This window comes from Portunus trituberculatus, chromosome 46, assembly GCF_017591435.1.
Source record: "Portunus trituberculatus isolate SZX2019 chromosome 46, ASM1759143v1, whole genome shotgun sequence".
NCBI lineage: Eukaryota > Metazoa > Arthropoda > Malacostraca > Decapoda > Portunidae > Portunus > Portunus trituberculatus.
The window spans coordinates 11,868,128-11,881,189 of NC_059300.1; the positions used below are offsets into that span (position 1 = coordinate 11,868,128).

Sequence of the window (13,062 nt, forward strand, 5' to 3'; positions counted from 1 at the left end):
ATGTCTTTATATTTGAAGGGGAATCAGCGCACACAATGGGCCATTTTTTCGTGGTAGCAAAGCACACCATTTCGTCCGTGTGGTCCGCCACTTATCAGTCTGGGTGGTGGTGGTGGTGGTGGTGGTGGTGGTGGTGGTGGTGGTGGTCGGTGCTGTTGTGCATACACCACACCACACTACAACACACACAGCACATCATGTTATCTCACACACCACTACGCCACATTACCTCTCATCACATCACACCACCTCACATCACACTGCACAACGCAACAGTATATCACACCACGCAGCGCCACACCACCAACACCGTTAAATCGCTCACCACAACGCGATACCAGCCGACCTTAGCGTGAAGGACGCTAAACAATGTACAAATGGCGAAATGAGAACGTTTAGTCGTGGTTGGACGTGAGGAAGTTGGTGGTGCTCGGTGATGCCACGCCAAATGATGCAACACACCACGTGCAGTGCATACAGTCACAGTCACATGTCCAGTAACCACCACTCACTTCCACGGCGTTTAGTGATTTCTGTCAATCCGATGGCGTTTTCTCTCTTTTTAATGTAAGAGGGGGTACTGGCCAAGGGCAACATAAAGAGCTATAAATAAATAGATCCACTGAAGTGACAATACCAAAAGAAAGGTCAAGATGATCATTCAAAATTGGAGGATAAGAGTCTTGAAAACCTCTCAGTCTGATTGTTTGTACTCTTTTTTTTTTCTTTTTTGTGTGTAAGAGGGACACTGGCCAAGGGCAAGAAAAAAAGTGGGAAATAAAGAGGCCGGCTGAGGTGCCAATCCTAAAAGAAAGGCCAAAATTGTCACCCAAATTTGAGGATACTTGTCTTGAAACCTTCCTGTAGAAAGAGTCAAAGTCATAGGAAGGAGGAAATACAGAAGCAAGCAGAGAGTTCCTGGGTTACTTAGAAGAACCTCCCATTCATCAGGCTCTGTGAGGAAGCTGTCCGGGTGATGAAGGGACGCCAGGCTGAGGGAAGGAGCAAAACACAGTGGAAGTAGGAAGTGGAAGCAGAGGGTTACACACTGTGTGAGCCAACTTGAAATTTAAAGCAGTGCGCAGCGTGTGGCATGATACAATAAATGTGAGTATGCACATTCCACCAACAGTTAAGATCAGAGTCACCTCCACTCAAACTACGCGAGAATGTGAAGTCAGTCCACAAGTAGCTGGTAGACAAACAAGCAGACAGGTAAGTAGGCAAGCAGGTAAGAAGGAAGGCACAGGCACAGGGGCACGCAGACAGGCAAACAGGCAAACAGGAAGACAGACAGACATGCAGGTATGTTTGCCTTCCCCATACCACACACCTCGTGCCGCGCCTCGCCCAGGCCGTGATGGTGACGATGGTGGTGAAGGACGTGGTGATCTGAGCTGGCCACCACCTCCCTACTGATCACACCTGTTCTTCTCATATTCCCTTTTATATCTTACGTCTCCATTCCTCCTTTCCGTGCCTCAACCAGCCACCTTCACCCTGTCCCTATGTCTCTCACTCCCTCTCACCTCTCCTCCTCCGCCTCCAGGTCTCCCTCCCTCCCTCCCCAGCTCTTCCCTTTCACACCCTTCTCCGTATCAAATACTTCGCGAGGTGGTGCAAAGAGTTCCTAGAAAAACAAAAAGCACAATAGCCAGCGACTCCCGGCTCCAGGTGAGTGGCTCGTGAGAAACAGAAAGGAGAGGAGAGGGAAGGGAAGCCACAGAAGACACCATAGACTTTGGATAGGCCTACACTTCCCAGAGTTATCAGATGGTTCGGTGTCTTGCTTAAAGGGGTTATGGAGAATGTCGTGTGCCGGAATAGACACCTGTGAGTAAGTGACCTGTAATTTACCAGCCATTCGTGACGTGACGTGACCTTACCTTGCCTTACCTTACGTTACCTAACCTTACCTTACCTAACCTTTCCTTACCTTACGTTACCTAATCTCACCATACCTTACCTTACCTTACCTTACGTTACCATACCTTACTTTACGTTACCCTACCTTACCTTATCCTATTTACCTTACCTTGCCTATGTTTGTGATTTGGATTAACTTGATCGACTGATTGACTCGCTGACTGACTGGCTGACTGAAAAATTGATTGACTGATTCACTGACTGGCTGACTGACTGAATGATTGATTGACTGACTAAATAAATGACTCTCTCTCTCTCTCTCTCTCTCTCTCTCTCTCTCTCTCTCTCTCTCTCTCTCTCTCTCTCTCTCTCTCTCTCTCTCTCTCTCTCTCTCTCTCTCTCACCCGACCATTCGTGTCTATGTTCCCCGCCCCAGGCAAGCTATCCACACACACACACACACACACACACACACACACACACACACACACACCTTCCTTTTCCTGACGTTCGACCACCGTAGTCCCTCCTGCTTTCCTGTTTGCTTTCCTCCTTCTCTTCATCCTCCCCCTCTTCCTCCTCCTCCTCCTCCTTCTCCTCCTCCTCTTCCTCTTCCTCCTCCTTCTCCTGCCCCTCCCTCTCATCCTTTTCTTTACCTCTCTCATCTCTTCCCTAAACTTCCTCCTCCTCCTACATCTCTCTTTCTTCTTTCTAATTCCTTTCCTAGACTTCCTCCTCCTCTTCTTCTTCCTCATCCTCCTCCTTCTCCTCCTCCTCCTCCTCCTCCTCCTTCTCCTCCTCCTCCTCCTCCTCCTCCTTTTCCATATCTCACTAATTTCTCTCCTTACTCCGTCTCCTCTTACTTCACCGTCTCTTCTTCCATCTCTTCCTCCTCCTCCTCCACCACCTCCTCCTCCATGTCCTCCTTCTTCTCCTCCTCCTCCTCCTCCTCCTCCTCCTCCTCCTCCTCCTCCTCCTCCTCCTCCTCCTCCTCGTTCTCCTCCTCCTTCTTCTCCACCTCCTCCTCCATGTCCTCCTTCTTCTCCTCCTCCTCCTCCTCTTTCTCACCGGCCATCCTCCCCCTCCTATGAAAATTAAGTAACGTTCATCTCTCTCTCTCTCTCTCTCTCTCTCTCTCTCTCTCTCTCTCTCTCTCTCTCTCTCTCTCTCTCTCTCTCTCTCTCTCTCTTCTTTTTAGCCTTTACTTTTCCTTTTTATTCGTCTTCTGGAATTTCTGAAAAGTTTAACCCAAGAAGTAAATTTTGTCAAACTCAGATTAATAAATAAATAATAATAAAAGAAAATAAAAGCAAATTTATAGACGAAAGATGGAAAATAGATGAAAAAACAGCTTCAGAGAGAGAGAGAGAGAGAGAAATGAAAAAAATGGTGGTCGGTGTGTGCTGCAGAAACCAGTCTTGGGAACATTTGAATTTAAATTTGCAGGACAGCGGGACGGCAGTTGGGGTGGGGCGGGGCGGGGCGAGGCGAAGCGAGGCGGGGCGGGGCGTTTCGGGGCGGGGTATGGGGTATGGCGGGGCATGGTCGGGGATGCGATGGGTGGGTGGACATGGGAGGGAGAGAGGGTGGGCGAGGGAGGGAGAGATAGGTGTAAGGTAAAGCAACGAGCTCTTATACAGAAGTGATAGGATGGTCATATATGTTTCTCTCTCTCTCTCTCTCTCTCTCTCTCTCTCTCTCTCTCTCTCTCTCTCTCTCTCTCTCTCTCTCTCTCTGCCTTTCGTAAACGTATTTCTTTCTCTCTCCTAATGAATTTTAAGGGGCAATGTACTGTACAGTCTCTCTCTCTCTCTCTCTCTCTCTCTCTCTCTCTCTCTCTCTCTCTCTCTCTCTCTCTCTCTCTCTCTACTGCCTACGATTTTCCTTTCTCTCTCTTTCTTTGCCTTTCATAAGCGTATCTTTTTTTTTTCTCTCTCTCTTACATGAATTCGAAGCAATGTATAGTCTCTCCCTCCCCCCATCTCTCTCTCTCTCTCTCTCTCTCTCTCTCTCTCTCTCTCTCTCTCTCTCTCTCTCTCTCTCTCTCTCTCTCTCTCTCTCTCTGGCTCCTGGTGGCTCTTCAGGGAATCCCTCTCGGCCGCCTCGGGGTCTGAGGGTCGTGGCCGCGGCGCCTGAATTGAATACACAGCCTGGAGATAATGATGGCACCAAGGCCGCTGTGGTGTATGAAGGTCCCCCCTGCCGCTGCTTGTCTCCTTCATCACTCCCCTTCACCGCGGCTCCCTCCTCCAGTCACTCAGTATCCTTTAGTATCATCCACTCTCCTCCTCCTCCTCCTCCTCCTCCTCCTCCTCCTCCTCCTCCTACTCCTCCACTTACTCTTACTCCTCAGCCTCAGTATCCTTTAGTCTCATCTTCCCTCTTCTTCTTCCTCCTCCTCCTCCTCCTCCTCCACTTAGTCTTACTCCTCAGCCTCAGTATCCTTTAGTCTCATCCACCCTCCTTCTCCTTCTCCTCCTCCTCCTCCTCCTCCTCCTCCTCCTCCTCCTCCTCCTCCTCCTCCTCCTCCTCCTCCTCCTCCTCCTCCTCCTCCTCTTTTTACTCTTCTTCTTCCTCCTTCTCCTCCTCAGCCTCCTCGGCTTCATACTCCCGATCATTCTCATCCACCCTTCTCCTCCTTCTCCTCCTCCTCTTCCTTCTCCTCTTCTTCTTACTCTTCTTCTTCTTCCATCTTCTTACTCTTCTTACTCTCATTACTTTTCCTCCTCCTCCTCCTCCTCCTCCTCCTCCTCCTCATCATCCTCCTCCTCCTCCTCCTCCTCCTCCTCCTCATCCTCATCCTCAATCTCCTCAGCTTCAGCCTACTTAGTCTCATCCACTCTCCTCCTCCTCTTCTTCTTCTTCTTCTTGTTCCTCTTCTTCTGCCTTCTTGTTACTCTTCTTCTTCTTCCTTCTTCACTCTCGCCCACCCTTCTCCTCCTCTTTCTCCTCCTCTTCTTCTTCTTCTTAGTCTTCTTTCTCCTCCTCCTCCTCCTCCTCCTCCTCCTCCTCCTCCTCCTCTTCTTCTTCCTCTTCTTTTGTTTCTGCTTCTGCTTCTCATGTTTCGCCTTCTTCCGTCTTCAGTTTACTCGTTTTTTTGTTGTTTTGTTTGTTTGTTTGTTTATTTATTGTTGCTTGTTGTTGTTGTTGTTGTTGTTGTTGTTGTTGTTGTTGTTGTTGTTGTTGCTTCAGTGTTTGATTTGTTTTATTTCGTTTTTCTATAAGTATATATATCACTACGGGATGGTGTGTGTGTGTGTGTGTGTGTGTGTGTGTGTGTGTGTGTGTGTGTGTGTGTGTGTGTGTGTGTGTGTGTGTGTGTGTGTGTGTGTGTGTGTGTGTGTGTGTGTGTGTGTGTGTGTGTGTGTGTGTGTGTGTTTCTTGATCTGTTTACATGCTTAGAGACATGCTTAGAGACACACACACACACACACACACACAGAGAGAGAGAGAGAGAGAGAGAGAGAGAGAGAGAGAGAGAGAGAGAGAGAGAGAGAGAGAGAGAGAGAGAGAGAGAGAGAGATTGTTTGAAGGAGGAGAGTCTGCAGTAGTGGTAGTGGTGGTGGTGGTGGTGGTGGTGGTGGTGGTGGTGGTGGTGGTGGTGGTGGTGGTGGTGGTGGTGGTGGTGGTGGTGGTGATGGTGGTGGTGGTGGTGTAGGCAACCCAGCAGGAAACCATTCCTTCCTTCACCTTCCCTTGCCTCGTCCTTCCCTCCTTCCTTCGTGCCGTACAAGGGTTTCTCGTCTACCCCCCCCCCCTTCTCTCTCTCTCTCTCTCTCTCTCTCTCTCTCTCTCTCTCTCTCTCTCTCTCTCTCTCTCTCTCTCTCTCTCTCTCTCTCTCTCTCTCTCTCTCTTTCCCCAGCCCTGGCCACCACCACCACCACCACCATCACGACGGGGTGACAATGAAAATTTTTATGTGAACTTCAACATGGAGAGAGCGTGTTTTCCGGAGACCACTTCCCTGTTTCCATTCTCTTTACCAGGACCTCCCCAAACACACACACACACACACACACACACACACACACACACACACACACACACACACACACACTTACACAAAAAGTTTAGTTTTCCACATAGGACGGTGGATATTGGAACGGACTGAATGAAGAGACTGTAGCAGCAGAAAGTGTGCACAAATTTAAGGAAAAGTTGGGTAAATATAGATATGGAGACAGGTCACTATCAGCCCCGCTCGAACCCTGCAATATACAACTAGGCAAATACAACTAGGTAAGTACAACTAAATAAATACACATAGGGGGCATAACATTCTAGGTAACTGATCAGAAATTAGGCCAAATCCCAAAGCCCCCTCATGCCTTTAGCCCAAACAGGTTCCCTCAGAAGTGGCGGGGCGCTGCACACCCTCCACTGCTGTACACCACCACACTCTCTCCCTCTCCTTCCACCTCCCTGACTCGAGGCTCATACTGGTGGATGTCCTAAGGCTCATTTTGCAAGACACGCCATAACCTGTGTAACCTTGAGAGGCGTACCCAGGTAGCTCGTCATTCGCTTACTGAATGTGATGATCTGCTCCATCATTGTCCTCCTCCTCCTCCTCCTCCTCCTAAAATGCCCGGCAGCCTCGCCCAGATAACGTCCTGACTCCCACGCACGCTGTCCACGCACCTGCCGCCTAGCCTGTCATCAAGCACCAAGTTTTACCATCAAGTAATGCCATCTGTTCTCCCTTCCTTCTTTCCTTCTCGTCACCCTCGCCTTGGTTCAGATTCTCGCCATCCAGGTCAGCCTGAGAAACATGCGTGCCTTACGAAGGGTCCGACTTAAATTTAGTGGTCTTGCTATACATCCTTTTTAAACTTAGATAATTAACCCCTTCAGTACTGGGACGCATTTTTATCTTGAGTTTTGTGTGTGGTTAGACGATATTATCTCCATTAGGAAGAGTCTATGGAGGTCAGAAGATTAATGGCCAGAGTCTTCACTATTCTAATCTCCCACACAAGTTTCTGAAGCTGTGTAAAATTGCCAAATAGTAAGCAGAATAAAATATGAAAACGTGTCATGGTACTGAAGAGGTTAACAGCTCCTCTTATTCATTCATACTTGAGTTAATTCCGTCCTGCTTAGTTTATCTAGGCTGACTAACCAGCAACTACTACAAACGCGACGCAAATACAAAAAAGTAAGTAAAGAAAACAGTTGGGAGACATGACATAACCTCTCTCTCTCTCTCTCTCTCTCTCTCTCTCTCTCTCTCTCTCTCTCTCTCTCTCTCTCTCTCTCTCCCCTTTTTAAAGAGATAAGCACAGCCCTCTCCATTCGCCCGTCTCCCGTAACACTTCCCTTCCCTTCTGTAGACAAACATTTTGGGCAACATCAACTTTTGTGTCCTGAATTTTATGGCCTCTGGAAAGCTTTTGACCAAGAGAGAGAGAGAGAGAGAGAGAGAGAGAGAGAGAGAAGAGAGTGTGTGTGTGTGTGTGTGTGTGTAAGAAAGAAAATAAAGGAGGAAAGAAGGAAGGATGAAAGAAAGGAAGGAAAGAAGGAAGGAAGAAAGAAATGAAGGAAGTATGGAAGGAAGGAAGGTGGAAATAAATAAATAAGTAAAGCTTTTGACCGAGAGATAGACAGATAGACAACAGACAGCCTTGAATACTGACAAGCAAACATACATACATACAAACATGCATACATATATACATACAAAACATCATCATAATTATTAGCCAAACCAAAAGTCTTCTCACGTGCACTAGTCTCCACCTGCCCCACTCATCCACCACCACCACCACTCTTCGCCTCTCCACCCTGTACTGCACCTGATTTGCCTTGCTTCACCTCACCTACATACACTCACACACACACACACACACACACACACACACACACACACACACACACACACACACACGGCCCGGTAGCTCAGTGGTTAGAGCACTTCACAAGCCAGAGGACCGGGGTTCGATTCCCCACCGGTGGAGATATTTGGGTGTGTCTCTTCACGTGTAGCCCCTGTTCACCTAGCAGTGAGTAGGTACGGGATGTAAATCGAGGAGTTGTGACCTCACCTGGTCTCAGACCTATCCGAATCGGAAATAATGAGCTCTGAGCTCGTTCCGTAGAGTAACATGCAGCAGATCAAACAGTGAATTACACACACACTAACATTTATATAGTAAGTTCCTCATCCTTTGCATATTCAACACTTCACTCTTCAGTCTAATTCATCACTTCCCCATCCAGTACTGTAGCCCATCTAACCTAACCTAACTTAACCTCACCTAACCTAACCTAACCTAACTTATCCTCACCAAACCTAACCTAACCTAGCCTGACTTGACTAACTTCTTCAATACTAGGACACATTTTTACCTTGAGATTTGTGTACAATTAGACCATTTTATTGACATTAGGAAGGGTCTATGGAGGTCAGAAGATTAATGGCCGCAGTCTTTACTATTTCAACCGCTCACATAAATTTCTGAAGCTGTATAAAATCACCAAATAATAAGTAGAATGAATATGGAAAAACGTCATGGGGTTAACCTCACCTCACCTAACCTAACTTAACAGAACCTAACAGAACTTAACCTCACCGAACCTCATTTAACTTAACCTAACCTAACCTAAGCTGACCTGAGCTAACCTGACCTGACCTAACCTAACCTACATAGCCACACACTGACATTTACCGAGTTTCCCTTTCAAATATTCAATACTTATGTTGGTCTGTGATGTAAACTAGATACCTTTTCAAATGTCTTTTTTTACATATATATCCGTGATGACCTATACAACCAGGTGACATTTCAAAGTATGTTATCACTTGACAGACTTCACCTTAGTTTACATCATACCTCTTAATTAACATCCCCTTCTCTCGTGTCATTTTTACAGTATTTTTTTTTTTTTTACTTTACATCAAATATCGCATCATTCTCCTTTTATCTTGTTCTACATCATATATTTTACTATCCTTCCTCCTCTCGTATCATCTTCGCAGTCGTGTCATCTTTGCAGTTTTTTTTTATCTTACTTTACATCAAATATCATAACCCCCTTATCTTATTCTATACCACGTATCTTACCATCCCCTATTATCTTATTTCATCACTACATTTATCTTATTTTACACCACATATCTTATCATTCCCCTTCCCTCTTGCCTTTGCCGCACCAGCACCCAAAGCTCAGGAAGGCAAAAACGCTCCCATCAGTACCTGCCACCGCTGAGTTTAGGCACCATATTCAAAAACACTTCCCTCTCTCACGGCGAGCATTTTTTCAGGCCACAGAGGCAATTAGCCGAGTTCTCAAGGTAATTTGTCCTGTTGGTAATGAAGAAACCTTGTTAACATGGCACTAGAATTACAGAAACACCCTTAACCTCTTGAGTACCATGACGCGTTTCCATATTGATTCTGTTTGCTATTTGATGATTTTATACAGCTCCAGAAACATATTTTGGGATTAGAAAAGTGAAGACTGTGGTCATTAATCTTCTAACCTCCATAGACCTTTCCTAATGTCAATAAAATGGTCTGATCGTACACAAATCTCAAGGTAAAAATGCGTCCCAGTACCAAAGGGGTTAAAAATTCGTGTCACTTCAACTAGAGCCCTCTGAACATAATGGAGGTGAGGCGCAGAGGTGTTTCAGCTTATGGGCTCTGGGTGCTGAAGGAGGCTTAGGAACCGTCCATTCACAGAGGCTTCCCACGCGGTCCGAGGCGTCTCAGTCACTGCGGAGCGGAATGCTAATACACAATAACTTCAGCGGACTTCTTTGCCTGGACGCGGCGACTCGTGATCAGGGCGACAAGGTGCCTCTTTTCTTATTCTGCCTACTTGTTCTCCTCCTCCTCCTCCTCCTCCTCCTCCTCCTCCTCCTCCTCCTCCTCCTCCTCCTCCTCCTCCTCGTCGTCGTCCTCCTCCTCAGCCTCTTGCTCCTCCTCTTCATCATCATCATCATCTTCTTCTTCATCATCTAAGTAGTAGTAGTAGTAGTAGTAGTAGTAGTAGTAGTAGTAGTAGTAGTAGTGTTGTTGTTGTTGTTGTTGTTGTTGTTGTTGTTGTTGTTGTTGTTGTTGTTGTTGCTGTTGTTGTTGTAGCGCTTTTATCCTCTTCCTTCTCCTCCTCCTCCTTCTTCTTCTTTTCCTTCTCCTTATCTTCATCATTACCATCTCTTTCTTTTCAACTTTTCTTAGTTTACCTCTCATCCTTTTCCTCCTCTTCTTCCTCCTCTTCCTCCTCCTCCTCCTCCTCCTCCTCCTCCTCCTCCTCCTCCTCCATCTCCTCGTCCTCCTTCTCTTCTTTCTCCTGCTCCAGTCTTCGATGCCATGTCGTGGGCACAGGAGATGATATTTCAGGCCACAATCAGAGCAAGCAGTTCACTTTCTATTTGCTTTTCTCGTCTCCGTGGCATTCCGCAGGTAGTGGGGGGGGGTGGTAGTGTCTGAAGGGTGGAGGCCCAGACAAACCTTACGTACAGTCGGCGAAGTGAAAGGCGACGAAGAGCGTGGTGGTGTTTGTTATCGCATCATTTATCAGATCGCAAATACATTCATTAAAAGTAATCTCTGTCTTCTTAGATACGCTGGCGAGGGTAATACGTTCCGTGATGCCAGGCCAGCTAAATAATTATATTCCAATTAGACCAGATATATTTAATGCAGGACGCCTCTTGGGACAGAAAAAGTGGCCTGACTGCACAGCGGTGAGTGGCGGCGCCTGCATGGATGGACGTGACCGCAGGCCGGGGGTGTGACCTGCAGGAGGCGTGGCCAGGGCGTGGCGAGGGCGAAGGCAGGACGGCGGCGCTATGTTGGGGAGGAGAGGAAGGGAAGGCGATGGGAGTGTCATGGAGGATGGAGTGGGTCAATAAAGGAAGGGTCGCGGCCTCTCCTTCCCGCACACAGCGAGGAAAGGTGAGCAACCCACATGTGTGCCGCGCAGCGCCGCGCCGCGCCGCGCCACGCCACCACACACGCACCCTCACCAAAACATTAACACTTTAAATCAACACGCTGAAGTATTTGGAGTATCATCCAAGAAGACAACCGCTCCCTCACCGTCCCTGCCCGCGTCTCTGCCTTTGCCTCCAGGATCAGTACCTCCCCGGCCCTCCCCACGCCCGCCGAGCAGCAGGAGGCGCCCCGTCCAGCCCCGGGGTAGCTTAATTAGCAAAGCTGTGGGAGAGGAGAGGCGGGGTTGTTCAGCAAGCTCCGCACGTCATGGTCCTTCTTTTTTATTTCCCTGGCGAGTTATTCCCATCCAGAGTACTAATCTTTTCCCGTCAAGTGTAACGCGCCTGCCTGCCTGCCTGCCTGCCTGCCTTTCTGCCTACTTGCCTGCCTGCGTGGCGACGCTCGCTGGATCTGATTTGCATGGGCCTTTAGATTTTCCTTCCCAGCCACGAGCACACGAGGGCTTGTCTTTCCTCCTCTGCTGCGCCGCCTTCCTCCTTCCTGTTGGGAGTCGCTGTTTGCGGCGATGCTTCCCACAGCGTCAAGTGCTTGAGTAAATGTTGACTTGATGAGACTCAACGTTATGACTTCACATTAACAAATATTATGTAAGAGGAAGGTGTAATCAAACCGAGTCTTTGTGTCTTCCTTGCGTGGAATGCGGCAGGTGACGACTGACTCAGGAGTGCCGGTAAATAGTTTGTTCATTGGTTCATATTCACCTTACAAAGAAATCGAACTACAATGCGGAGTGTGTGTGGCACGTAACAGGAAAACGTGGCCGGTATAACACACACACACACACACACACACACACACACACACACACACACACACACACACACACACCAGCAGCAGCAGACTCCACCTCACTCCCACAACAACAGACTCTACACCCCGAGGAGGAAGAATAACGACTGTGTTTTGATACCAAGATTCCTGCTTCGTCTTCGTCTGCCTCCAGGTTCAGCGCTCTTTCCTTCCCTCTCCGTCTCTCCGCTATTATCTGATTGTCTCTCTTAGCATCGTTATCTCCCAGCGCGTCGCCCACAGTCCCTGCTATCTGGCCTCCATCACCACTATTGTTGCCTTCATCGCCCCGAAGAGAACGCGCCATACACACTCTTCTTCTGACACAATGACACTCAATAACTGGCAGGGTCGCGACGCTTGGAAGTGTGTGTGTGTGTGTGTGTGTGTGTGTGTGTGTGTGTGTGTGTGTGTGTGTGTTATCAGAGTGGTGTTGTCGTTTGTGTACGGAATACGTTACCACAAAAATATGCAGCAGTGAATGGCTTGCATGCAGTATGTATATAGTAATTGTTTACCATCTGCACTCACTCCTATGATCATTTTTATCACATACACACCTGCATACAAACAAACACACACACACACACACACACACACACACACACACACACACACACCACCACCACCACTACCTTAATTCTTTATACTGCAACACGACCCTTCACCACACACAGGAACACAGGAACACCGGACCGAAGACCTCAATCATGCTCAAGTACCCTCACCATCCTTTCCCGGGAGCTTACGAACACACTCCCTCCTCGACGCCTTCCTCATGCCAGTCCAGCCGGAGGGAGGAAGGGAGAAGGAGGTGTGGCGGCAAGGAGAGCAGGGAAGGAGGGAAGCGTTTACTGGTAGGAAGAAAAGGAAGAGAAGGATGGGTTGTTCAATGTTGTGAGAAGAGAGGAAGGCAGAGGGATCGAGGCCAGTGTGGACGGAGGGCGTAGGTGGAAGAGTAAACAGGGTGATGGGCAGGCAGGGTGAGAGGCGCAGGGTGAGTGTGGCTGCAGGGAAGGTGAAGGGTGCGTATCTGGTGGCAGAGGTTCAAGGTATATGAAGTGGAGGTCATGAGAGAAGGCTTGATTTTTTTCCTTTCTTTCTTTACCAAGGGGGCTTTTTTTTCCACTTGCAGTGTTGGAAGTGTGCTGTGTGTGTGTGTGTGTGTGTGTGTGTGTGTGTGTGTGTGTGTGTGTGTGTGTGTGTGTGTGTGTGTGTGTGTGTGTGTGTGTGTGTGTGTGTGTGTGTGTGTGTGTGTGTGTGTGTGTGTTTGTGTGTGTGTGATGTACTGCTATGAAGTGCTTTTGTGTTACGCTATGCTGTGGTGTGCTGTGATATGTTGTGCTGTGATGTGGTGTAGTGTGTTGTGCTGTGCTGTGCTGTGCTGTGGTGGCGTGCTTGTGTCGGTCAGTGCAGGAAGGTGGAGGGAGGGAGCAGGGAACAA

General features: G+C 48.2%; 1 protein-coding gene across 3 annotated transcripts in view; it reads right to left on the minus strand.

Moving 5' to 3' along the window:
* LOC123520314 (glutamate receptor 2-like) overlaps positions 1-1,489 on the minus strand; it is a 109,261-nt gene extending 107,772 nt beyond the window's left edge. For all 3 annotated transcript variants that reach the window (XM_045282520.1, XM_045282521.1, XM_045282518.1), the window contains exon 1: positions 1,334-1,489. The gene's annotated coding sequence lies outside the window, so the exon portion shown is untranslated. The remainder of the gene's footprint in view (positions 1-1,333) is intronic.
* Positions 1,490-13,062: the final 11,573 nt, after the last annotated feature.